Here is a 27,390-nt window from a genome sequence, read left to right as displayed (position 1 = left end):
CCAAAGAGAAGCTACTTGGAGCTCAATTTATGCTTTAAATTCAGGTAAATAGTTATTCAATCCTTGCCTAGCTTGGGCCAAGGACTCCATGAACTCTTCTCTCTCCTCTGAATTGGAGAACAATGGCAAGTCACCACAAGTGGGAACTGCTGAATTAAAGGTTACTCACTGGCCATAATTAAGTTTCTTTGAGACGTTTTGTCTCTTTGGATCCCGTGACCAGTCTTCCATTTCCCCACTCCTTCAGCCACATCTCTGTTGGAATTCTGAATCAGCAAAAGAGCATAGGGCAGAACACCCCCAACTGCTTCTGTTTGACCTCAAGCATTGGGGGGGATACAGGACCTGCAGGGGTAAGCTCAGTTCCCTTGTCACTGCCTATTAAAGACTGCAGTCTTGCACATGTGAGGCATGGGCACAACAAGGGAAGGATTCTTATAACAAAACATCTCAAAGAATCACCATTGCTGTAAGTAGTGCCTATTCATGGTTTATCTTCTGTACAGTGTGAGACTTTTGATTATAAAAATGTCACGATCAATGTAAGGTCACTGTAGGTAGAGGTCCTTCCTGCTGCCTCCCTGTCTGCCTGGGAGCACTGAGATGCATTCACTAAAGCAAATTCTCTTGGTGAAAAGCCCAGTTGATGAATTTTTATGTCTTTACTGATTTGTTATGACCAGCTTAATTGCAGAGAAACTCAATTACTCTGTAATGCTCTGAAGGAGGATTTCACTGTTAACGAGGCTTTCAGATTGAACCTACATCTGTCTACGTACTTGTTACCCACTGGTTTATATGTCCATTTGAGTACTGTCACGGAGTTAATGGAATCTCAGAGAAGAGAGATGGAAAAAATTGATTTACCCATCTAACACATACTCTTAAAGTGTATTTCCCAATTTCCAGTTTGGTCTACTGTGTAAGTGTCGCATTGCTTAAGATGGCAGGCTCTTCTAAGAAAGATTTCATTGGTGTTAGCTATTGAATTCCATTTTGTTTCCATTCTGCTATATCCCTTGTTCTGCCCTGCAGGATTCTTCATGGTCTTTAGTGTTTCATATAGTTGCTGTATTTATTACTAGGACTGGAGGTACAAATTAAGTAAATACCTAGTATTATAATTAGTAAGTGTTCTTTTCTCAGGGGTGAACGCCATAAGGTTAAGCACTCCCAGTTGTAACTCAGTCCATGAATATCTGGCCTTTTTGCATAAAGACTGGCCAGAGTGAGTCATTTTTTCAGCAACAGATCCTGTCAGGAAAGCAGTTCTTTAATAGAACAAGAAAGTGAAACAGGCCAGCTTGGTAAATGATGGTTCCTTACTCTAACAATACTATTTCTTTGGTAATGTTGATAATGTTACATTCTGAGATAGAGAATGGGTCTTAGCAGTGATTAATCAGGAACCTGTAAGGAAGGTGAAAGCTAACTAGCACTTAGACAAGGAACCTTCAACCTTACCCTAGATCAGTTGTTTCCAAAGGATGCTACTGTGGACTTCCTGTGGAGTAGGGTCTGGTGGCCTGTGAAAAGGTCCTATTGCCAGCTCTGTTGCATTGAAGGTAGTTAAGCCTATAGTGGAAGACTTTCAAAGGCATAAATGGCATAAAGTTGGCCACCTTCCCTTGACTTTCATACATTTCTAATACTGCTTTTCCATGTAACCATTTCCAACTGGAGCCACAGGATGGAAGATATCTTGTTTCCATGTAAATGTTTAGTATAATTTCATTCCTAACAGGAGGGAAAATGTCTACAGGGCACTCTGTCTGAAGTGTTAGCCATGCCACACATAAGTATACAACTGTCAGCTAGCTCATGCACAACCTTGTGCTGGTATGTGTATATTGACCCAACACCCCCATGTGAAGATAAATAGGATTGTTTTGTCCTACAGATGAAATCTGCAACTAAATAATAAGGGGTTTTTTTGTTAAAAATCCTGGAATGTCTTTCAGCATGCACCTGAGATTGCAGGGTTGATATGTCTGTGCTGCCATTCATGTGTGTCCAGTAATGGCAGTACTTGTGTTTGTCAGTTTTTACCAAAGTATAATTTTGTGTTTTATTTGTAACAATAGCAGGTAAAATGCTTTAAGACATCACTGTGACTTATCAAATGTGTTGGTGTCGTTGTAACATGTGCATTCCTGACATTGTGATTTAACATTGAATTGATTAAATGTTTTTGCACTTCATAAATGCAAATGAAGCATTGCAGATTTCTTTGCCGCTTTTCTGGAACTGAAGGTGAAAAGGGACAGCTCATTCAGAGTGACTTGGCCTTGTTCAGATAACTGATGCCCTACTTGTCTCCCACCTGTAGTGACCCTAGATGTAGGGTTAAAACTCTCCTCTGTGTGTAATATTATAGTTTCTCTGCTGCCACAGGATTTTTGTCAAGGGAGTTATTCACAAATACATGTTGGGAAATCTTGAATCAAGACTATAGCAACTCACATCTTAGCTGGTTTGCCTGGATGCTTTCACTGCTTAACAGAGAATCAATAGAAGTCATCCATACTTTTATTATCGCTGCATTACACTCTAACGTTGATACTTCCCCCCCACCCACTTTGGTCTGAGTGTAAGGAAAGCTGCTGCTTCCCTTAGAGACATGAGAGAGAGAATCCATTTAGCATCTAGGCCATAGGGCGCAATCATGCTGAGTGCTCAGTACCTCCAAGAGATAGCCAGTATTCTCATCTCCCAGTGAGAGCTGTGGGCACTAAGCACCTTACAGAATCAGGTCCTTAATGCAGCATGCTGCTTTCCTTTGGCTGTGCTCCCATAAACTGCACAGCATGGCAGAATTTCTCTAATGCTGGGCCACCTGCTGCAGCTGCAAATTCACTTTTCTTTCACAGTGAAAGGAAACCTCTTTAGAGTAAAGGCAATTGTGGGGGAGGGGGAATTGGTTTGTTTTCGTTTGATGCTTTGTATGTCAGGCTGACTCCCCAGAAGGAAGCATTTTATTTTCTGGATTAGAATGTTCTTGTGTCCTCCTCCTTTGTGCTATTTTCAGGGAAGGCAGGGTTTGTATTGTGAATGCAATGAGAAGCATAAATAGGATATTGTGAATTAGCACTTTAAAATAAAAATAGATCGTTTCGTTTTGGGTTTTTTAATGTCACTAGTAGCAACTAAGGAGCTATATGTTATCTTCATACTAGGAAGAAAAAGAACCATGGAGAAAATGATAAATTACATTCTATTCAGACTCCAATATCTGGATGTATTGCCTGCCAGAGAATGTATAGAAGAATGGTTCCAACTTAGCTTAAAAAAAATCTACTGGCTGTGAGAATAATGTTTTTCTGTACAATGGTATACAGTCATTATTCACAATACATGTGGCAAGATTTCTGCTAATAACTACTTTTTACCCAATTTGTCTTATATAACAAACCTAATCTTCAGTTAGTTTACCCAAGCTACTTCTAACTTCGATGTTTGTTGAAGGCTTATGAAATCAAGGGGGAGAGTTATGGTTATGCCAAAATAATTGATTAGCATTTTGTCAACTAAGTAAATGTCTCCATTGCACGCATGAACTTTCACACATGGTAACCTGTTAATTAGCACCATTCTGTAGGAAGAGCTAGGCTTCCTCTACCATGCATATAATTGAATCAGATGTAAGACACAAATCTGTATGATCAACTTTAAGCTGAACAAAGGATGGAAGAAATTGCAAATTGGATGACGTTGCCTGCACTACAATAATTTTAGAAGTTCCAGCTTTGATACAGCACCCTGCTAATTTTCAGATCAACTGTTTCTGTCAGCCAAAGTGCTGGAATCCGTATGTTTAAGATGGTGATGTACAACTCCCTTAAGGAGATATCAATAAAATCTCTATAAACACAGACCCTTGGTACTTGAGAGGACAATAACTGGGATAAACAGGGAACAAGCTAACGATTTAGGAGTATACCTCCATCATATCTTATAAACAGTTCATTTTGTAGCTGTGTGGATAATCCCTTCAAGAATCCTTTCATCTCCTAATTAAACACTAGTACATAAATCTTCATCAGATCCTTACTTACTGTTTCTCTTGTATTGCATTGTCTGATTCTGTAAGCATGCATTGGTGCTGTCTGTAGTAGGGAAGCCTACTTATAAGTAATACTAAAGTGTCCTATTTGAAAAGAGGTCTTAGGACTTAGTCCCTTCTGCTAGAAGTTGCTTACATCTTTAATGCTTATTTTATATATATGATGTATTAATTATTTAGACATTAAGTATTTAAATAGTTTTTTACATAAGGCACTGGTAAAGTCATCTGCTTGCAATATTATAAAAATTATGCCTGTGCATGTACTTGTAAATAATATATTGTGTATTTATTTATAATATATATATTATGCATTATATATTTATGTTTATATAGTATTGACTTAAATACTATACATTATTTATATATCAAATATGGGCATTAATCTTCATAAACATGCAACTAAATGAACAGGCAAAATAAAGTTTCATGGAAGGGACCTCGGAAAATCATCAAGTCCAGCCCCCAGCCCAAAGGGCAGGAAGTCAGCTGGGGTCATAGAATCCCAGCAAGATAGGCATCCAATTTTGCTCTTGAAGGTGTTCAATGTAGGTGCTTGAACCACCTCCGATGGCAGGCTGTTCCAGACCTTGGGGGCTCAGACAGTAAAGAAATTCTTCCTTATGTCCAGCCCGAAACGGTCTCACAGTAGTTTATGACCGTTTGACCTCGTCATCCCTTGGGGCACTCTGGTGAACAAACGTTCCCCTAGATCCTGGTGGTCACCCCTGATAAACTTATAGGTGGTCATCAGATCACCCCTGAGTCTGCGCTTTTCCAAGCTAAAGAGCCCTATGGCTCTCAGCCTGTCATTGTAAGGTCTGTTTTCCTGACCTCTGATCATGCGTGTGGCTCTTCTCTGGACTCTCTCAAGCTTCTCCACATCCTTTTTGAATTGTGGAGCCCAAACCGGACGCAGTACTCCAGCTGCAGCCTCACCAAGGCCGAGTACAAGGGGAGAATAACATCCTGGGATTTGCTTGAGAAGCATCTATGGATGCAAGCCAGCATTTTGGTCACTTTGCTAGCCGCAGCATCACATTGCAGGCTCATGTTCATCTTGTGGTCAATGACGATCCCCAAGTCTCTTTCTTCCGTAGTGCTAGCCAGCGTAGCACTGCCGAGCCTATAAGGATGCTGCAGGCTTTTCTTCCCAAGGTGGAGAACCTTGCATTTTTCGGTGTTAAACACCATCAGGTTCTCATCCGCCCATTTGTTGAGCCTGTCCAGGTCAGCCTGGATCACCTGCCTGTCTTCTGGCGTGGATGCTTTACCCCAAAGTTTGGTGTCATCGGCAAACTTGGCCAGTCCATTTCTGACTCCGATGTCCACATCATTAATGAAGATGTTGAACAATATGGGTCCAAGGACAGAGCCTTGGGGGACCCCACTGGTCACAGGACACCATGAGTGACTGCCATCAATTACTACCCTCTGGGTCTGACCACAGAGCCAGTTTCCCAGCCAGTGGATCATGGTGGACCCGAGGCCAGAACTGACCAGTTTTGCCAAGAGGTGATCATGCGATACCAGATCGAAGTCTTTTTTGAAGTCAAGATATATGACATCAATCTCTTCTCCCTTATCCAGATGATAGGTCACCTGGTTGTAGAAGGAAATTAGATTGGTCCAGCAAGACATACCCACAACAAACCCATGCTGGCTATCCCTTAGGATGTTGGCATTGGCCAGTCTGTTAAGGATGGCCTCTTTCATAAACTTTTCTAAGCTCTTCCCCGGGATAGAAGTCAGGCTGATGGGCCTATAGTTAGACGGATCCACCTTCCTCCCTTTCTTGAAGATAGGTACCACATTGGCCTTCTTCCAGTATTTGGGCACTACACCAGAGCACCAGGAGTTTTCAAAGATCTGTGCCAGGGGCTGGGCTATGACGCTCACCAGCTCCTTGAGTACCCTGGGGTATAGATTGTCAGAGCCGGCTGACTCAAAGGTATCCAGATTTTCAAGGTTCCTTCACGAGGTCAGCATTAATGGAGGGTAGGGGATCTCCCTCACCTGCACCTCCCTGTCCCATAGTGGCCATGGGCGTCCCGTGGGACTGATGAAAGACCGACGCAAAGTACCCATTTAATAGGTTGGCTTTTTCCTAAGTGTCAGTTGTCAGTTGCCCCATCTGATTCAGCAGGGGTCCAGTGTTGCCCTTGCTTTTCCTCCGGCTCTCCACATATCTGAAAAAGGACTTTTTATTGTCCTTGATGCTCAAAGCTAGTTGGAGTTCAGTTGCAGCCTTGGCTTTCCTGGTTTGGTCCCTGCAGGACCAGACCAGTGCAGAATAATCCTCGTTGAAGGTGAATCCCATCCTCCATCCTTTGTAGGCTTTTCTTTTTAGCCTTAGGAGGTCTGCTAGGTCCCTGGAGAGCCAGGGGAGCTGCTGTGCCCTCTTGCTGCCTTTCCTCCGAGATGGAATAGACTTAGCTTGTGCATTGAGGATAGCTGCCTTGAGGAGCAACCACTCTTCTTGAACTCCCCTCTCCCTGGGGTCATGATCTCTTAAGGGCCTGACTGGCAAGCCTCCTGAGCTTGTCAAAGTCGGCTTTTCTGAAGTCAAGGACTCCTGTGTTGCTAACTGACTTGCCAGCTGTACGGCAGATGGTGAAGATGATCAGCTCGTGGTCGCTGTCACCCAGCTTCCCATTGATCACTAGGTTGCCGATTTAGGTCATCCCCTGTAGCCAGTACCAGGTCAAGCAGCGCTTTGCCTCTTGTTGGCCCATAGACTTCTTGAGTCAGGTAGAGGTCATCCACGCATGAGCGGAAACTTTGTGACCACTCAGATTTTGCTGAGTGGTCCTCCCACGAGATGTCCAGGTAATTGAAGTCACCCATGACAACCATGGTCCTGGAGCATGCGGCCTCAGCCAGTTCCCGGGCGAACTCCTGGTCGAGCTCAGGACTTTGGGTGGGAGGTCTGTAGTAGACTCCTACCATTGTGTCCCCTGTGCTGTTTTCCCCATGGATTTTAACCCAGAGGGTCGCCAGTTGTCCACCCTGGTCACCAATATCAGCTTGCAGGGATGCGTAGCTTTCCTTAACCTAGAGCGCTACACCCCTGCCCCTTTTATTGACACGATCCCTCCTGTATAGGGTATAGCCATCTATATCCAAGGTCCAGTCATGGGTGGAGTCCCATCAGGTCTCCGTTATCCCTATGACATCATAATTATTTGTATTGAGCAGGAGGATGAGCTCTTCCTGCTTATTCCCCAAGCTCCTGGCATTTGTGTACAGGCAGGCAAGTGTCCCCTTGGGGGCTCTTGCCTTGCTCACAGATTGTACCAGGGCTGGGGCAAGGGTGGGCTCCCTTAAGTGCCTTGGCCCGCTGGCTTTGCAAAGGTTGCTCAGCAGGCCAGCAGTGGTGGTAGTCCCCCCGTCCCCCAATGGGCTTAGTTTAAAGCCTGGTGGAGCATGTCAGCCAGTCTGGCTGAGAAGAGCCTCCTCCCCAGGGGAGAGAGGTGGAGGCCATCTCTTCCCAGAAGCTCACTGCCTCTCTCATCAAAGAGCAGGCTGTGGTCATGGAAGCCAAAGCCTTTCCGATGACACCAGCGCCGCAGTCTTTGGTTGACTACGTGGATCCTTCTCTCCCTCCTCAGCCCATAGCCCGAGACTGGGAGGATTGATGAGAATACCACCTGTGCCTCCAGAGCCTTTAGTCCGACTCCCAAATCCCTGTAGCGCCTCATGACCTGGCTGGGCACGCTCCAAGCCATGTCATTGGTGCCCACATGAATAAGGAGCATAGGATAGTGGTCTGTGGGCTGGAGGAGCTTTGGGATCTTCTCTGTAATGTCCCAGATGCAGGTTCCCGGGAAGCAGCAGACTTCCCAGACTAAGGGGTTGGGACGACAGATTGCCCTCTCAATCCCCCTCAGGATGGAGTCTCCCACAACAAACACCTTACGTTTTGTCTTGGGGAGAGCGGGGACGGTAGCTGCAGTTGAGCCTGTGTTGCCTGTGGGAGCTGGCAACTCAGCAGGCTCTGCTGGAGCAGCAAGAGATGTGTACCTGTTGCTAAGCTCCAACGGGGCAGGGGCCTTGGTGCAGCAGGCCTTAGGGCCCTTGACCACCTTGGTCCATGCCCCTGACTGGACAGAGTGGGAGGTCCCGGAGTCCTCCTTTGTCCTGGAGGGAGACGGTGGTCTACCCTCCGGCTCCCAGGGCAGAAGGGCCTGGCAGTAGGAGTCAATCTCCTGCTCACAGTCCCTGATGGCACGCAGTCTCTGGACTGTGGCCTGGAGCTCCTCCAGCTGGCATACCAGAGACCCCAAAAGGGAGAAGACCCCACATGGGGAGGTGGCCATGCTTCTGAACCCCAGACCCTGAAAAAGGGAGAGGCAGCCTGCGCAGCCGAGAGCCAGGGGCTCTGTCTGCATGGAGCCCAGAACCATGTGCTCTGTCTGGGTGGCAGTCTCTGAGGTGCCTGGGGGGGCGCGGCGCAAAGCCCGATGGGACCCTCGGGGTGTGGCACGTGCCCATCTGTGTCATGCTTCTGGTAGGCTGGCTAAGGCTAGGACTGTTTACCCTGGGGGGTTCGCAGGCAGGGCCTCAGGCCCTTCTGCGCACCCTCCTGTGCAAACTCCACGCTAACTCACGCTCCGGCAGACAAGCGTGCCTGCTTGCGCCGCCTGTTCGCATGGCTCCAGTCACATGGCTCCCTGGGGGGCTGAGTGAAGTAGGGGCCTGGACGGGGCTTGACCCGGCCTGGCTCCACACAACCGCCTGCCCCCACTCAGTGAGGGGTTAACCCCTTCCTACCACGGGCCCTGCTTGCCTCTGGCTGTGCTGGTGGTCAGTGGGGGGCTCCGCAGCTGCTGGGGGGGGGGGCTTCGGGGGAGCGGGGGCATGGCGGGCTTTCACCCGCGCATCTCTCGCTGCTCTGGAGCCTAACTGGGACTTTTTTGCTGTTGGCAGGCAATTGTCCGTGTTGCATTAACCTAGTTGCCAACTAGAATGTAAAATGTAAAGTTAAATAGGAAACTATTTAACTGAACTCTTCTACCCTAAATTGCAAACATGCTATGTTATGTTTCCATATTGAAAAGGAAGACAGCAGGATACTTTATAGAAGTCTCCTTTGCTGTCATGTAGCAAAATCAACAACTGTCAAAAAAGCTTTAACTAGTAAGAGAAGCAATCTGCAAATTCGAAGTCAATTGTAATTATTGTGGCAACATGGATATTTGTGGGTAAATTTCAGGAGCAGGAGTCAGATTTGCCAGTAGGCCTACTTTTATGACAAGTTCTCTTCAGCTCAGTAAACAAGACATACCATAATTCTGATAATGATTTTGCTGGGCCCCACTGGGCCCTTCAGGTAGGAGGTGGACAGATTCAGAAGAGTTCAGGGAAGAGTAACAACATTTATTACAGGCCTCGGAAGCAAGACTTAACAAGGAAAGGCTGAAAGAGCCAGGGTTATTTAGCTTAGAGAAGAACAGACTGAAGGGGTATTGGTGAACAGTCTTCAAATACGTGATCCTCCCAGTCTTTTTCGTTGATCCTCCCAGTCTCAGGCTATGGGCTGAGGAGGGAGAGGAGGATCCATGCGGTGAACCAAAGACTGCGGCACTGGTGTTATCAGGAAGGCTTTGGCTTCCATGACCACAGCCCACTCTTTGGAGAGAGAGGCAGCGAGCTGCTGGGAAGAGATGGCCTCCACCTCTCTCCCCTGGGGAGGAGGCTCTTCTCAGCCAGGCTGGCTGACCTGCTCCACCGGGCTTTAAACTAAGCCTGCTGGGGGATGGGGGGACTACTGCCCCTGCTGGCCCGCTGAACGACCCTTGCAAAGCCAGCGGACCAAGGCACTTAAAGGGGCACTTAAGGGAGCCCACCCCTGCCCCAGCCCTGGTACAATCTGTGGGCAAGGCAAGAGCCCCCAAGGGCACACTTGCCTGCCTGTACACTAATGCCAGGAGCCTGGGCAACAAGCAGGACGAGCTCGTCCTCCTGCTCAGTGCAAAGAAATATGATGTCATTGGGATAACGGAGACCTGGTGGGACTCCACCCATGACTGGACCATGGGGAGAGAGGGCTATACCCTGTACAGGAGGGATCGTGTTGAAAAAAGGGGTGGGGGTGTAGCTCTCTATGTGAAGGAAAGCTACATGTCCCTGCAAGCTGATGTTGGTGACCGGCATGGACAGCTAGAGACCCTCTGGGTAAAAATTCGTGGGGAATTCGGCACAGGGGACACAACGGTGGGAGTCTACTACAGACCTCCCACTCAAAGTCCCGAGCTTGACCAGGAGTTCGCCCAGGAACTGACTGAGGCCGCTTGCTCCAGGACCTTGGTTGTCATGGGTGACTTCAATTACCCGGACATCTTGTGGGAAGATTACTCAGCTAAATCTGAGCGGGCGCAAAGCTTTCTCTCCTGCGTGGATGACCTCTACCTGACTCAAGAAGTCTATGGGCCAACGAGAGGCAAAGCGCTGCTTGACCTGGTACTGGCTACGGGGGGACGACCTAATCGGCGACCTAGCGATTGATGGGAAGTTGGGTGACAGCGACCATGAGCTGATCACCTTCACCATCCGCCGTAAAGCTGGCAAGTCAGTCAGCAACACAGAAGTCCTTGACTTCAGAAAAGCCGACTTTGACAAGCTCAAGAGGCTAGTCAGTCAGGCCCGCAGGGACCATGACCCCAGGGAGTTGGGAGTTCAAGAAGAGTGGTTGCTTCTCAAGGAAGCGATCCTCAGTGCACAAGCTAAATCTATTCCAACACGGAGGAAAGGCAGCAAGAAGGCACAGCAGCCCCCCTGGCTCTCCAGAGACCTAGCGGACCTACTGTAGCTAAAAAGGAAAGCCTACAAAGGATGGAGGATGGGATTCACCTCCAAGGAGGATTACTCCGTGCTGGTCCGGTCCTGCAGGAACCAAACCAGGAAAGCCAAGGCTGCAACTGAACTCCAACTAGCTTCAGGCATCAAGGACAACAAAAAGTCCTTTTTCAGATATGTGGGGAGCCGGAGGAAAAGCAAGGGCAATGTTGGACCCCTGCTAAACCAGATGGGGCAACTGACAACTGACGCCCAGGAAAAAGCCAACCTATTAAATAGGTACTTTGCGTCAGTCTTTCATCAGTCACACGGGATGCCCATGCCTGCTATGGGACAGGGAAATCCGGGTGAGGGGGATCCCCTACCCTCCATCAATGCTGACCTCATGAAGGAACACCTTGAGAAGCTGGATACCTTCAAGTCAGCTGGCCCTGACAACCTGCACCCCAGGGTACTCAAGGAGCTGGCAAGCGTCATAGCCCAGCCCCTGGCACAGATCTTTGAAAACTCCTGGCGCTCTGGTGTAGTGCCCGAAGACTGGGAGAAGGCCAATGTGGTGCCGATCTTCAAAAAAGGGAGGAGAGTGGATCCGGCTAACTACAGGCCCATTAGCCTGACTTCTATCCTGGGGAAGATCTTAGAAAAGTTTATTAAGGAGGCCATCCTTGAGGGACTGGCCCAGGCTAACATTCTAAGGGACAGCCAGCATGGGTTTGTTGCGGGTAGGTCTTGTTTGACCAATCTCATTTCCTTCTATGACCAGGTGACCTATCACCTGGACAAGGGAGAAGAGATTGATGTCATATATCTTGACTTCAAAAAACTTTTGATCTGGTATCCCATGCTCTTGGCCAAACTGCTCAGTTGTGGCTTTGGCTCCACCACGATCCGCTGGCTGGGAAATTGGCTTCATGGTCGGACCCAGAGGGTTGTGATTGATGGCAGTCACTCATCGTGGTGCCCTGTGACCAGTGGGGTCCCTCAAGGCTCTGTCCTGGGACCCATACTGTTCAACATCTTCATTAACAATGTGGACATTGGAGTCAGGAGTGGAGTGGCCAAGTTCACCGATGACACCAAACTTTGGGGCAAAGCATCCACGCCAGAAGATAGGCGGGTGATCCAGGCTGACCTGGACAAGCTCAGCAAATGGGCAGACGAGAATCTGATGGTGTTTAACACCGAAAAATGCAAGGTTCTCCACCTTGGGAGGAAAAACTTGCAGCACCCTTATAGGCTCGGCAGAGCTACGTTGGTTAGCACTACAGAAGAAAAAGACTTGGGGGTCATCACTGACCACAAGATGAACATGAGCCTCCAATGCGATGCTGTGGCTAGTAAAGCGACCAAAATGCTGGCGTGCATCCATAGATGCTTCTCGAGCAAATCCCGGGACGTCATTCTCGCCTTGTACTCGGCCTTAGTGAGGCCACAGCTGGAGTACTGCGTCCAGTTTTGGGCTCCACAATTCAAAAAGGAGGTGGAGAAGCTTGAGAGAGTCCAGAGGAGAGCCACGCGCATGATCAGAGATCAGGAAAACAGATCTTACGATGACAGGCTGAGAGCCATGGGACTCTTTAGCCTGGAAAAGCGCAGGCTCAGGGGTGATCTGATGGCCACCTACAAGTTTATCAGGGGTGACCTCCAGGATCTGGGGGAACATCTGTTCACCAGAGCGCCCCATGGGATGACGAGGTCGAACGGTCACAAACTCCTGCAAGACCGTTTCAGGCTGGACATAAGGAAGAATTTATTTACTGTCCGAGCCCCCAAGGTCTGGAACAGTCTGCCAGCGGAGGTGGTTCAAGCGCCTACATTGAACACCTTCAAGAGTAAATTGGATGCTTATCTTGCTGGGATCCTATGACCCCAGCTGACTTCCTGGCCTTTGGGCAGGGGGCTGGACTCGATGATCTCCCGAGGTCCCTTCCAGCCCTAATGTCTATGAAATCTATGAAAGGACATTTAGAGAGTATGAAGACGGGCTTTTTTTTGTGGCCAGAGGAGACAGGCCTAGGAGCAATGGCCTCAAGCTGCAGCAGGGGAAATTAGGTTGAAGATTAGAAGGAACTTTCTGACTATAAGGGTAATCAAGGATTCAAACAGGTTACCTAGAGAAGTTGTGGACTCTCCATTCCTGGAAACTTTCAGGAGCAGGTTGGACAGAAACTTGGCTGGGACGGTTTAGTCAGGGATGCTCCTGTCTTGAGCAGTGGGCTGAACTAGATGACCTTTTGAGGTTTCTTCCAGCCCCACTTCCTTATGACTCTGTGAATTATGCTGTTATCTATACAACAAACCTCTTATAGTCTGCTTCATTATGGTTACTTTGAAGAAATATTGAATGTTCACTTTTCCCTACCCTACTTTTTTAAATAGAACATTTCATAGTATTGAGTAAAGAAAATATGATTTCAGCTGCCCTTTTACTAGAGTGGTAAAATTCACAAGGAAGAAAGGACTGAACTAACAAACCCATGCAAACAAAGGAAATCAGACTTAAGGTTGCAGCTCTGCTACTGAAAGCAAGAACACCAAAAATAACTGTGGACTACACTGGACAGAAAATTATTTGTGAGGTTGTAATAAATATCTGCAAACATTTAAAAGCATAAACCATTGGGCATTGGGAAACGGTGAAGAGGGGGAACATAGACTAGGAAAATGAAATGACATTGAGCAAAGGAAAATATAAGTAGGATAAAGGTCGGGGAGTAATATCAGGTAGTCTGTGTGTTAATTTATTAACGGCAATACTGGAATAACAATCCTTCATTCTGAGAATGAGTTATGCGGAATTGTGTTCCATGACAGGTAGAGGTTGCTGCCCCGGCCTCTGTACTTGCCCAGCCTCTTGTCATGTCTTTGTGGTGAAATTGCACCAACTCTAAATTCAGTTAGTTTCGGGTACCCTTTGTGGCAGAGAGCTGAAATCCAATCAAATTGTCTATATAAAGGTTTTGTACTGCTGCTCTATTATGTTAGGGACAGAAGTTACACATAAACCAGTTTCAGTGATCAGAAACTGGTTTAAAGCTGTAACATAACAGAAGTTCAGTGCACATAAATCAGTTTCAAAATGGCTGCAACTGGTTTAAGATAAACCTGGTTGAATGTAGTATCAAAATTAACTAATTTGGGTCAAATCAGTTTATGAAACTTCTGTCCCAGACCCCTTCCTGGTTCAAATTAAATCACAGTCCCCCAGCATCCCAGCATGCTTTGCCCCTTTACTCTCTAGCTGAAGCAATGAGAGCTGGCTAACAAGGGGGTAGAGGGGGCAAGCCCAGCTGGGGATGCAGTCCAGTCTACCGGGGGGGAGGGCCCAGCAAACCCCAGCTGAGCTATGGGGCTAGGGAGGAGGATTAAACACCCCTTCCCCTGTGCTCAAAGTTACTGCTGGCTGCAGCTGTAGACTACAAATCCCAGAGGCAGGAATAGGAAGCAGGAATAGGAAGTGATGAGCAACTCTGCAGTCCTGCTGTAATTCTGGACTGCAAATCGCAGAGACTGTGGGGGCAGCAGGAAGAGGAAGTGAACACATGAGCAGAGAGCCGTGCTCTAGCATCCCTGGACTTTTGGCGTGAGCCACTGCAGGTATGTGGCTGCATTTTCTAAATCAAAGTAAATGTCTGTTCACTTCCATTTCACTTTTATCTGTGCAGCTTAAACTAACCTGCAAAGACTAAATCGCTTCAGCCTTGGGCTTTTTGACTGTCTGTATCTAGCCATATAGTAACTGAGCCCTTTCCACATAAAATCAGTAGTAATAGCAAAGTCCTTCTCCTCCTTGACTCCTTTCTGGGGTCAAAGCTCTAGCTGGTTTTTGCTGTTGGTTGTTGAGCAATGTTACCTACACAGATTAAATATTCAAAGATTGATGGAAAAACGTCTGTCACTTTCAATAGATGTGGATGCATTATGTAAGGAGACAAGACAGCATTTGAAAACAAATATGAATGTAACTTAGAATTTGTTTGACTGTTTGAGTCCCAGAGTACAGTAATATTCCTATTGTCAAGTTCCTATATAAAGACAGTGGTGCAAGTATGTAGATTGCATAATACACCCGACTAGATACCAGAAAAGAAACAAGTATTTAACTGTGTCTTGTTAATGTATTCTATGCAGTATTTGGCCATCTTCAGTACATATACAAAGAAATTAGCCAATCTGTAGGTAGTATACTCAGGAAAAGTAATTTGCATTTAGACTTTTTGCTTTGTTCCAGCAACATATTTCCTTGATGTATTTTAAACATTCTTAGTTGCACTTGAATTTCTATTGTTTCAGTGAGTCTGAGGCAGCAGTTGAGATTAAATAACAAGTCTTTTTCATAAGGAAATCTGTGACTTGTGACAGGCAAAACTGTAAACTGTCAATATTTTTGGAGCTAAGGGAACTGCGCGCCATTACACGTGAAGGATGTACTTCTCTGTTTTCCTGATATTAGCATGCAGTAGCTGCTATGTTAGGTAACTGGCAGGCAAAACGACACAGCATGAAACAGGACGGAGCTACAGATGGAGGAAAATGGGATTATGTAAAACAACACATTTGATCTTTCACTTAAGTGAAAGTCCAGACGTTTTCCCATTTTCCCCATATTCACTGCTTCTTCCATCAGAGAGCTGAAATAACAGGAGATGCTAACATGCCACAAACCTCATGAGAACCTACGCTTGCTTGATTTTCTTGTGGCCCAGTTTTAAAGATTCAAGATGCACAGATAAATGTAAAAGACTTTTATAAACATTTGAACACTTAAACATTTATATGCACATAGCATATTAAAATAATCTCAAAAATAGAGTATAGGTAGAGGACCATTCCATCTTCTATTGCCACCCATTCTTAACTTTCTAAAGCATGTAAATAACATGCAGATAAACAAACAAAACCAATATTAAAATGTTATAACCATATTGACTCAATGTTGCTAGATAATCATCCAGTGAGGATAGATAGATGAGAGGTGTCTGGCAGCGGATGGGTGGGATTTAGATAATATCTTTGCAGTTGTAACGTTCCGAAGGTCCCCAAGCTGGAATAACTTTAGTCTGTCTTCCCTCACATGACTCATGACTTTCTATACCATATTACATATAGTATATACCTGATGTTTCAATTTGTGGGCAGAAAGCACCAGCAGCAATGGATATTGTGCCAAAATACATAGCTCATAAGTAGCAGCTGTGAATTATCGTTTGGACCTTAAGATGGGTGAGAGGGAGCTTTTATGATGAGATGGTGGCTAACATCAGCAAAATGATAAAACACAATCAGTTTTCAGTCGTGGAACCTCATTCCTGTCTACAAGTAACTGACAAATGAAGATTACAGATGCCTGCAGCTTTCAACTCACAGACTTCTAAGTACGCCTATTCTCCAAAATAATATACTTTCTGTTATGGTGGCCCCTGGGGCTTATGGGGGTGGAGGTGGTCCAGTGGATGTCTTGAAAATAATTGTTTGTAAAGCAGTTAAGGGAGGAGAGCTGCAAAGACCTAAATGACAATTAGGCTCCCAAATGTCATTGAAAGTTGAAAATAGTCACTTAGCTAACAGCTACTGATGCCATCAGAATGCCCCCTTCGCCCAACTTCATATGATAAGCAGCATCTTAAATGTAACTTTTTTTAGGCCAAGTGGCTTTCTGCAAAGCAAAGTTATAAACAACAGTTTATAATGAAGTTTAGGCTACAAACAAATAGGACTGTGCAAAATTTCGCCAGCTGTTTTGTTTCAACTCTGTTTCCAATCATTTTGAGCTTGAAACATTGAAATTGAAATGAAAAGGCTTTGAAACAGCCTTCAAATGAAATGAGGGCAATTGAAACATTTTGAAAATTTTGAAACGTTTTGAGTTTTGAAGCTGGGCTTGCTTGCAGCTAATGAGAAACTAAGGAGAGGGTGGGGAAGGAGGAGGGAAGGACCGCTCTCATATTGACTGTGTATCTGGCCAGTGACTGTGATACTTCCCTGAAGTCCCTTCCAATCCCAGTGCTCTGGGGGCGGGATGGAAAAACAGCATAAAAGGCATTGTTTGAACTGAGCTTTCTCTGTGCCTTCACACTTGCAAGTGACGCAATTTTTGCTCTGAACAATTTGAGATGCAGTTTCCCAGAAACCCCTGTACCTATCTCCTTGAAACTTGGACAGCTTCATGGCCTCAGTAGGGGCTACCATGTCTGCTGTTTTCATCCCACTGTGCCGTAACACACATAAAGTCACACATGTCACGAGTTCTACTTGTTAGCACCATGAAGTGCAGTTTCCCAGAAATCCCTGCACCTTTCTCCTTGAAACCTGGCAGGCTTAATGGCTTCAGAAGCAGCTACTATCCCTGCAAGTTTCATCCAAATTAGGCAAGAAATGACAAAGTTATAGGCATTTTGTGTTTCCCCATTATAGCCTATGGTTGAAACAATGAAACAGCATCAAAACAGCAAAACAGTTTCGACAAAACGAAACAGAATAGTGCTTTTGAAATGAAATGAAATTTGAAACGAAACACTGTCCCATCAAAACAGGGAAACGGAAGTCAAAACGAAACAGTACTGTTTTGCACAGCCCTACAAACAAATGTCACATTTGTGCTGGAAGAAATTATTTTCTCACTACGACAAAGTGCAGTTGTTCAGATGTCCAGTCTCTTGTCCTGAGACAACTCCAAAAAAGATTCATGGGGAAAAATGCTAACAGTTTGTCCTGGGACATTACCAAGTGCATCTGAACTATTATGCTGGAATTGCATTACTGAATAAATGGCAGAAAAACAACAATGCACTCAGCCAGTCATTAAAGGCTGACTAGAAGGGCAGTATGTATACATGCCAGTTTCAGGACTGTTCTGTTCCAGGACAAATGCAGGCACAACTGATGCTGAGAAAAATGCAACATCTATTCATATTCTTGATTGTATGTACAGTTTTTAAATCCTAGAGCTCTGTTTTTTTAAAAATTTTGGCCATATATTTCTTTACCTGTGAAATATTGCTGCTCATACCCCCTGCGTCTCTGCATATTCAGTCATTAGGAAGAATGTTGACACCAACATCCACACCCAATAATGCTATTACTCACTTCATGTTGACCAACCTGAAGCTCCACCACCATTATTAAAATTTAGGTACACATACCTTGGCAAAGTGCTGTGTACCCCAGTTTGAAAACCACTATACCACAGGGCATTTACAGAGAGTAGGATGTACATCATGCTGCTTGATACTACTATGATGCGGCTGAATCCTTGTGAGATGAAAGGAATTTAGCTGGTATTGTCCAGCAGCCTTTGATCAACAGATATGTCTCCTGAAACTTGACATGAAGTTATCAGCTGTGCAATGATAATTCTTCTCTCAGAGCTGTGAAAGGCAGATTTGTATGTCTCTGATAAGCATTCTCTTCTTTTCTTTGGTCAAGTGAAGAAAGACAGATTTGGTAACAGCTGATTTATGAAGTGATCCACTGGCCAACAACACTCAGTAGTATGCTAATTTATGTAAATGAGATGCATTTTAGAACCCTACCTTTAATTATTGCTATTCATTTTCACTATGCTTGTGGTAACCTTGCCAAAAAGAGAAGTTCGACTCTGTATTCTTGATATTAATTAAGTAAATAACAATGGCTTAATTTTCATCAAGGTCCATTATTAAATCCAAACCACTCCAGCTGTCTTTCATCTAATGTAAGGTTAGGACACCTGTAAACTTGTCTCACCTTTTCTGTTAAGACCTGTCTAAAATGTGGCAATTATTAAACTCATGGCATAAATTAATGAATGTTTGTGCCCGTTTTTATATACAATGCACTGTTCAAGTAAACCCCATCTGGGCTGAAATTTGTAATTAGTATTGAATGCAAAGGGAGAAAAGTAGACATAAGCTCATAAATACTTCTATTTTGCTTTGCATCTCTGTAATGTATTTCATCTCAAGAACCAAAAGTGTCCTGAGCTTTTTTAAGTAAGCTTCTCAAACCCCTTTGGGTATAGGGAAGGGAAATGCACTTTGATGTCATTCTGTCCTCACCTTCCATCCTCCTGCTAGCAGCTTGTTAGGACATTGAGTATGTCAGCCCCAGTACATCTTCTTTCCTTGACTAGAGAGGCCTCTAAAACCAGGGGCCAAGATAAAACAAAGACAATCCCTGCAAGAGATGCACATGTTGAAGAAGAGAAAACCATGACAAGCCAGGTTCTATGAACGTATTCTTGTGTCTTACGTATCTCTGATGTAGTGTGTTGTCAAAGCTTCAGAGAGGGCTTCCCTGTAGTGGCATTGATCATAGAGTCTTGGAGAAAAGTAGGTCCAGAGGTCATGTAGTCCAGCCCCCTTCCATGAGGCAGGATCATACCTGTGCAAACTGTCACACAAAAATCCATTGTCTAACCCTTTAGCAAAACTATAGTCAACCCTGACACAACACAAGACATAAAGCTCTTGTCTGTCACAGGTAAAGCAAGGAGACCACAGAAGCTTATGTTCAGCTGTTGCAAGGGTTGTTAAAATAGAGAGATCCCAGGAGGAGGGCCATGCCCCCAACTACAGCAGAAGGCATAAAACATCCCAGTCCATACCAAGCTGACCATGGGATAAAATTCCTTCCTGACTCCAAATGTGGCAATCAGTCTGACTCAACAGTAGAGAGGCAAGACCCTTTACCCAGGAACCCAGAAGGAGCACTGGCACAGCCCATACAATACCCCTAGCTTTGGCTGCAGCCAACATCCAGGGCTTCTGACAAAAGCTTAAAAAAAAGCCTTGATACATGTAGCAGCAGGAGAGGGGGGAAAAAATCTCTTCCAGCCCTGTGGAGAATCCACACCTTCCCTAGGCAATTTATTCCACTGCCTTGCTATTCTAACTGTGAAGAAGTTTTTGTAGATATCCAATCTTAACTTGCCTTGCTGCAAATTCAGACCGCTGGACTGCATCCTCCTCTATGCAGCAAGAAAGAAAAGGTGTTTTCCTTTTACTTTATGGCAGCCCTTCAGGTATTTGAAGTTTGCTATCATGTTCCCTCTTACTTACCCAGAACTACATACAGTACTCCAAATGAGGCCTAACCAGTGCCAAGTAGAGAGGCACTATCACCTCCCATTTCTGCATCTAATGCTTCTTTCGATGCATCCCAGAACTGCATTTCACCTTTCGTGTAGCTGTATCACACTGCAGACTTATACTGAACTTGTTGTCTCCCAAGACTCCCAAGTCCTTTTCCATAGCGCTTCCAACCAGCCAGGTATCACTCATTTTGTATTTGAGTTTTTGTTTATTCCTTCCAAGGTGTAAATGTCTGATGTTTAAAGGCAGACAAAGCTCTTTGGGTGAATCTGATATCTTTTATTAGACCAACTAAATAGTTGAAGAACAATTTTTAAGCAAGCTTTCAGGTTCAAAAACCCTTCATCAGGCTAAGGAAGTTTCTGCAGTTGGTATGTGCTCTTCCTGGATGAAAAGAAAAGTAAAGAAGCCAGAGGCTGGGCTGTATGCATACAAGACAGGCAGTCAGTGAAAATGTAGATTGAGGAGTCAATGGGTGAGAGACAGGCTGCGCATGTTGGAGAGAAGGGGGATGAATAGTGGAGAAGTACCTGGGAAGTCAGCTGTCAGGCAGGTTGTAATGTGTCATTAATCCAATGTCTATATTTAGTCCATGATTTTAGTATCCAGGAGGTTGATGAAGTGGAGTTCATAGGCTCGTCTCTGGGAAGTGTTTTGTAAGTTTCCTTTGAGGATCAGGACTGAGAGATTGGAGAGAGAGTGATTTTCTTGTGAGAAATGTGCCCCCACAGGTAACTGGGTATTCCTGTCTTTGATAGATTTCCGGTGTGCATTCATCCTGGTGCGCAGTTGTTGTTTGGTCTCTCCTATGTATTTTTCATCTGGGCACTTGGTGCATTGGATGAGATGTATTACATTTCTGGAGGTGCAGCTGTAAGATCCGGGAATGCTGATGCTCTGTTGTGGGGTGTAGTGATTGTGGGGGTGGTGGAGATGTGTTGGCAGGTTTTGCATTTCTTGTCATGGCATGGTCTGGATCCATTTGGTGTGTTCTGGGTCTGAGGAATTTCGCTTCTGGTGATGAGGTTGGCGAGGTTCAGTGCTTGTTCGCAAGCTAGGATGGGGGGCTCTGGGAAGGTCTCTTTAAGAATAGGGTCTCTTTCTAGTATGGGTTGCAGTTGTTTGAGGATTTTCTGTATGGGATCGAGGGGGGGTGATATGTAATAACAAGCAGTGTATGATTTGTGGGGGGGTTTCTTCTGTACTGCAGCAGTTCTTCACATGGTATCTGGGTAGCCCTTTCAAATGTGCGATCTATCTCTCTGGAGAAGTGTCCTTGTTGGGTGAAAGCCTTTTTAAGATTGGTGAGGTAGCAATCCTGGGTGTTCTCTCCAGTGCAAATTCAGTGGTATCTGAGGGCTTGGCTGTATATCACAGCCCTTTTTGGTGTGTTAGGGTGATTGCTGGTTCTGTGCAGATATGTATGTTGGTCTATGGCTTTCTTGTATAACGTGGTTCATAATTTATCATTCTGGATACTAATCATTGTGTCTAAAAAGGAGATGTTGGCATCGGAGTATTCAAGAGATAGTCAGATGGAGGGATGGTGATTGTTGAATTTCTGATGGAACTCAATCAGAGATTGCAGGTTTTCAGTCCAAATGATGAAGATATCATCAATACATCTTAAGTATAGCAAGGGTTTGATGGTGCAGTTCTTGAGGAAGTCTTCTTCCAGATGGCTCATAAAAAGGTTGGCATACTGTGGGGCCATTTTGGTGCCCATAGCTGTTCCCATTGTCTGGAGGAAGGGTTGGTTATTAAAAGTGAAATTGTTGTGTGTGAGGATGAAGTGTATAAGGTCAGGGATAACTTTGGGTCTGTATTCTGAGTTGTAATCTTTTTCCTATAGATATGTAAGGCAGGTTTGGATGCTATCTTAATGTGGGATGTTGGTATATAGGCTGGTAATGTCTATGGTGGCTAGGAGGGCGTTACTGGGAAGGTGGTCTATGTTTTTACATTTCTGTAGAAAGTCTGTAGTGTCTTGGACAAAACTTGTTCTGTGGGTGGTGAGTGGTTTTAGTATTGATTCAACTTAACATGATACTTCTTCAGTTAGGGTCCCATGGTTGGATACGATAGGTCTGCCAGGGTTCCCTTGTTTGTGGATTTTAGAGCGCATGTAAAAAGTCCCCAAGTTAGGTAATGGGGGGATCAAGGTCTGTAGTTTTTCTTGTAGTCCTGTTGGGAATGATTTGATGGTATTGTTCAGTTTCTTGGTGAAAAGGGAAGTAGGATCTTCTTGTAGTTTTTTGTAGTAGGTGATGTCAGAGAGTTGTCTGTTGGCTTCCTTTATGTAGTCTTCACGGTTTAGGACGACTATGGCTCCTCCTTTTATCTGCTAGTTTTATTACTATTTGGTGGTTAGATCTTAGCTTCTATGGCCTTTTTCTCTGGTAGAGAGAGGTTGTTATGGTGGTGTGTGTTGTTGATTATTTCATTGTTCATTCTTTTCCTGAAGCAGTCAATGTAGTGGTCAAGGTTAGGGTTTCGTCCATTGTCAGGTGTCCAATCTGATTTTTTTTTTTTTAGGTTTTGGGGGGTTGATTTTTTTCCTGAGTGGTGTCAGAGGATGAGTTGTTGTTGGGAGTGGATTCAGTTTCTTTGTGGAAATATTCCTTGAGGCAAAGGCATCGGAAGAATTCCTCTAGTTCTCCACATTGAAGTATTTTATTAGGGTATTTTTCTGGGCAGAAATTTAGGCCTTTAGAAAGGACAGATTTTTCAGTTTTAGTAAGTGTGTGCGTAGAGAGATTGATGATATTTGAGGGTTGGTTGCTGTTTTCAGTTCATCAAGTCTGAGGTCGGAATGTTGTACGGTGTTGGTGTTGTTCCTCTGATGGTTGTTCTGTGGCTGGGGAGCTTGTTCTTGGAGTAATTTGTTCCATTTCTTCTTTTTATGTAGGATGAATGTTGTAGAAAGTTTTTTGAAGTCTCTTTGACTCCATTGTATATTATCAGGGAAGATGATTGGATTTCTGTCTTTAAGTTGTTGTAGTATGTGGTGATTTCCTTCCTGAGTTGGTCTCTTTTGGAGTAGATTAAGTAAAGTAAATGACTTCTAATTTTCTCTGAAGTTCTTCTGCATAGCTGTGAAGCATATTTGGAGTTGCGTGTAGTAGTCAGAGGACTGTAGATGTTTAGTCCTCGGGGAACGAAGTTGTGTTTTCTTGCATAGGCTTAGAAAGTATATGTCGCTGTTGAGTTTGGCTTGAAGGGAATATATCTCTGTTGGATTGAAATGGTAGAGATGGGTGGAGCATATGCACACTGAAATTAATGAGACTATAGTCTGTAGTAGCTGATATGTGTTAAATTACTTGTAAAAGAAGAGACTGTAATGCCCTTTGTATAAAGATGGAATCCAATATCTGCCTTCTAGATGGGACTATGTTGGTGCAAAAATTGCCAAAACTCTCCACCCCCTCAGGTAATTAAATTAAAGCTTTTCCTTAATTCTGCCAATGAATTGTTTTTGAGAATGTGTTGAGGACAGAAATAGAAGACATCTGTGCTCTTCTCATGCTTTTGACCAGAAATTATTCCATTCACAAAATAACTTTGAAACTAGAATTGTCAAACATGTATTTCATTCAGATTCCAGCTTTAGTAAGTACCAGTGGCTAATGAGTCAGGGGGGATGCTGTTTATTTCCATTTCCTTGTTCTCTTTATATTCATGAACATTCCAGTCTTCCAGCAATTTTCATTCTCTGCCCTGCTAAAGGGAAATGCATATACTGGTTCAAAAATCACAGGCACTTTCCTGCAACCCTGGCTTTAACATGTCAAGCCTTGAGAGAAAAATTAATTGCAACAGGACATGAATTCCCCTCTGCTGCCATCTGATGATTTGGGGGACTCATTCTGTGAGGGGGGGTTTCCAGTTAGAGGAAATAAAACTATAAAAAAGCATTATGTTCAATGATTGCACTAGCTCATTCTGTTGGAAAAAGAAATGCTTGGCCTTGCTATCACCCTTACAATTTCATTACAGCTGAAAATGGCAGATGAGTCCCTCATGGTGTGTAATAGCTTTGACAGTACAGTACAAGCTCAACAGTAAAACATGCAGAGAGGTACAGAATATCACAGAACGTGGAAGCATCCATCTGGCTACAGTCATAAGGAAAGTCATTTTTGCTTGTCTGTTCTGCCTCCCCTAACCAAGGATAATTTGAGTTGCAGGGAGCACCTTCAGTACTAAGTCATCTGAAGTATCAAGGGTATAAATAAAAGGAATCACTTGGAGTAACTGGATATGCCTCTAAAAAAAACAGTTAGCTTACCCTTAAAGCTAGCTGTCATGATTTAATCAGGATTCATGGGTCTCTGCACCACTACAGTAGAGGCAGTGGGGACCAGCTGTCTTTAACCAGTAATATTACAGGAAAAGTTGCCAGGTCATATAACTTTAACATCTTATTTTAAAGCATGATACATTTCATTTCCCCATCTCTCTCTCCTGGTTTAAACATCTTTTACTGGTTTTAAGTTCTTAGGTCCTACTTGCTTTCTCGTCTGCTCCATAGCAGAAATCCACTTGGATTTCATTCAAGATGCTAATCAGGCAAACAAGAAGTAGCAAAACCAGGAACCAGACAAGGGGTGTGCAGCCCCCTGCCAACTTTGGCTGTGTCAGATGTATGGAGGGAGCCCTGAGCTTGCTGCCTGGTCATTGCAGCTTCGTGCCAGAGCTGGACCTGAGCAATGAGCTCTGAGCTCACCAACTGATCAATGTGGGAAGTGGATGGAATCCCTGTTTTTGCATGGCACAGGAGCCCAGGGCAGGTGAATGAATGCTGCTGTTTCTCTTCCCCTCCCTCTCCTTCCTTGCTGAATTCAGTACCAGGAAAAAGGAGGGGATGAGTGGTGGCAGCAGCGCTAGTCCTCTGGGCTGCTATGAAATTCTGGACAAATCCCAAGCCAAACACTCATGTGACACAGCCAAAGGGGAGTGTGACTGCACCGCTGGACCCCTGTGGATCCACCTCTGTAAACAAGTGACAACCCGTTTACTTCCAAAGACCATTTTTTTCCTCCACTGTTGAATATACAAATGATGAACTCAGAGCCTTTCATGGGAGTGGGAAATTCTTTTGAGAGAACTTAGGCCTTTAGGAAATCAGCACAGCCAAAATTTTGTAATGTGGCTCTTGGGTTTGGGGGGGATTTCAACTTGAGGCAAGTTGGACTTGATTTTTAGAGGTTCTGAGCACCCACAACTTCCAACTGAAGGCAATGAGAGCACCTCTGAATTTTTGGCTTGTATCTGATGTTGAACTGCCTCTGAAGTTTCCCTTTCAACTTGCTGTGTGTTGTTTTAAAAAATGCATCAGAGCCCCTTTCTCCATTCCAGTTTCTGATAGAATCAGACTTCTCCCAGCTTGCAACAATCAATTCTCAAACGCAGGCTGGTGTGCAAGGAGCACCCTTACTTCAGTGGCTTGATTATGCCACTGGAATGAACACCATCTTCAGTCTGTCTTTGAGGCTGAAACTTTTGGGTTTGTGATCTATGTTCTGTGACAGCCAAGAAGCACAGTACATCTTGCATGCTTTTCTTTTCTTTTCCTGCCAACTACTTTTGTCAGGTGTTACTGTTGAACTGTCCTGAACAATGCACCTACAATGTGATTTGATTTGGCTGATGCCTGTACCCTACTTTTTAATTTTTGTTTCACATTGGACTCTTCTGTTGAGCAGGCTATAAAATGACTTGGTTTTTACACTTAGCTCCTTTCCAGTGTAATTTTTTGAATACAGGTTCCTGGCGTAGCAGGGCTGCAAGGATGGTGATAGCATCTCTGTGGGTGCTGCAGAACATAGCATAAACTGTCAAATCTATTAGGTTTTTCTAACATTGATAGCATTCTAGATCTAGTTTGAATCTAAACTGAGTTCTCCTGATTTAAGAGTCGCTTCTGATGAGAAACTGAATCCAGATTCAGGCTTTATTGGGGCAAGGAAAGGTGGGAGAGAGGAATCAATGGCAGAATGGTTAAAGCAAATGACAGGCTGACTGGTCTTTGTTTTCTTAATGCTTTCTTCTTTAATATAGCCAGCCCCTGGGGAAAGGAAATGAGTTCAGGTTTGAATTTTCCATGGTTGCTTTATAGAGTATCTTGGGTAAAGGCATCTGCTCTCGGGACTCTTCTTTCCCCTCTACCAATCAGCAGTTGGAGTCTTTTATTGAAATGTTCTCTGATTTCCCAAATTTTATGAATAGGTTTCTGATAAAGCAATATTTAGGAGTGTTTGTAAGTTGCATTTACTAATCAAAGTAATATTTGAGTTCAGGATGAAATATTTCACTAGGTCAACAGAAATCAGACAAATGTCAGTGTTCATTAAAATATGTACCTCTTCAGTCTGTCTGAATGCATTCAATATGCCTTCTCTTTCATTTTACTCTAGTGAAAAATGTACCTTACTATAGAAACTAAATGAGGATGAGAATTTCTTGCACACTCTATATTCCTCAACTGTGCAGGATCATTTATTTGAGAAGAGGCTCAAATCTGCTTCCATTTTCCAGCTAGATTATAGATCAACAATAGAACTGAATTAACCCAAACCTGCTCTATTTCTAGCAACAAAACAATTCTTCCTATGCTTTACCTTAGGAGATGGTTTAGCTCACTGTTTCTCAGCCTGTGGTACGTGTACCCCTGGGGGTAAGTGAGATACAGGCAGGGGGTACGTAGGTGCTGCATTTTGAGTTTGGCCCTCCCGCTTGCCTGGTGAGTTGGAGGTATCTTTGCTTGGTCAGGCCGGAAGTTCCAGCCACCACCCTCTCACTGTGTCTGGTGTGCCGGGGCTTTCACTTCCCAGTGTCAGTGTGCTGGGGGACAGGGAGGGAGACCCTGCGCAGGCTGCTTTGCCTGGGCCATGGTCCAAGAGGAAAAAGGGGGACTCAGCTCGTGGCAGCAAAACTGGAAGTGCTGTGGTGGCACTTCCCATTTTGCTTTTGCTGTGTCGATCAGCAGTGGGTACATAAGGTACCAAAGGTGGAGAACCACTGGTTTAGCTGTCCAAACTTATGTCCTTAAGCTTATCCAGTCTGCTTAATAACTTTCCCCTACAGAAATGTTGTTGTAGGCTATTCTTTTTAACAAGAACAAGAAATGAGTTCTAATGAGATTGTTGAAATTGCTGTTGAAAATGAGTGTGTCTATTTCCATAAAGCTTCATTCATTGTTCCTTAGCATCCCCACATCTAAACAATGGAAGGAGGTGAGCTGGAAAAGTGCTGGAAAAATGCTTTAAAAATATTATTCCAGGCATATGAAATTAGTAAAGAGCAAGTAACAGCTTTTAATTCAAAAGTAAGTAAATGAGCAAGATATATGTAAAGTCCTCTTATAACTATACTTCAGAATCCCCTATATCAGGGGTCAGTAGCCTGCAGCCTGCAGGTCAGATCCAGCTCATGGAGCCATCTGGTTCAGATGTG

General features: G+C 44.5%; 1 protein-coding gene and 1 pseudogene across 10 annotated transcripts in view; one reads left to right on the top strand and one right to left on the bottom strand.

The window, feature by feature from the left end:
* The window catches only part of NECAB2 (N-terminal EF-hand calcium binding protein 2), a 403,696-nt gene that overhangs the window by 184,285 nt on the left and 192,021 nt on the right, over positions 1-27,390 (top strand). The window lies entirely within an intron of this gene.
* Positions 21,035-22,383, bottom strand: LOC149857301 (uncharacterized; annotated as a pseudogene).

The sequence above is a fragment of the Crocodylus siamensis genome, chromosome 9 (assembly GCF_052110815.1).
Source record: "Crocodylus siamensis isolate JL-2025a chromosome 9, ASM5211081v1, whole genome shotgun sequence".
Lineage (NCBI taxonomy): Eukaryota > Metazoa > Chordata > Crocodylia > Crocodylidae > Crocodylus > Crocodylus siamensis.
The sequence above is the reverse complement of the archived record's forward strand: the minus strand, read 5'-3'. Positions and strand labels throughout refer to the sequence as shown.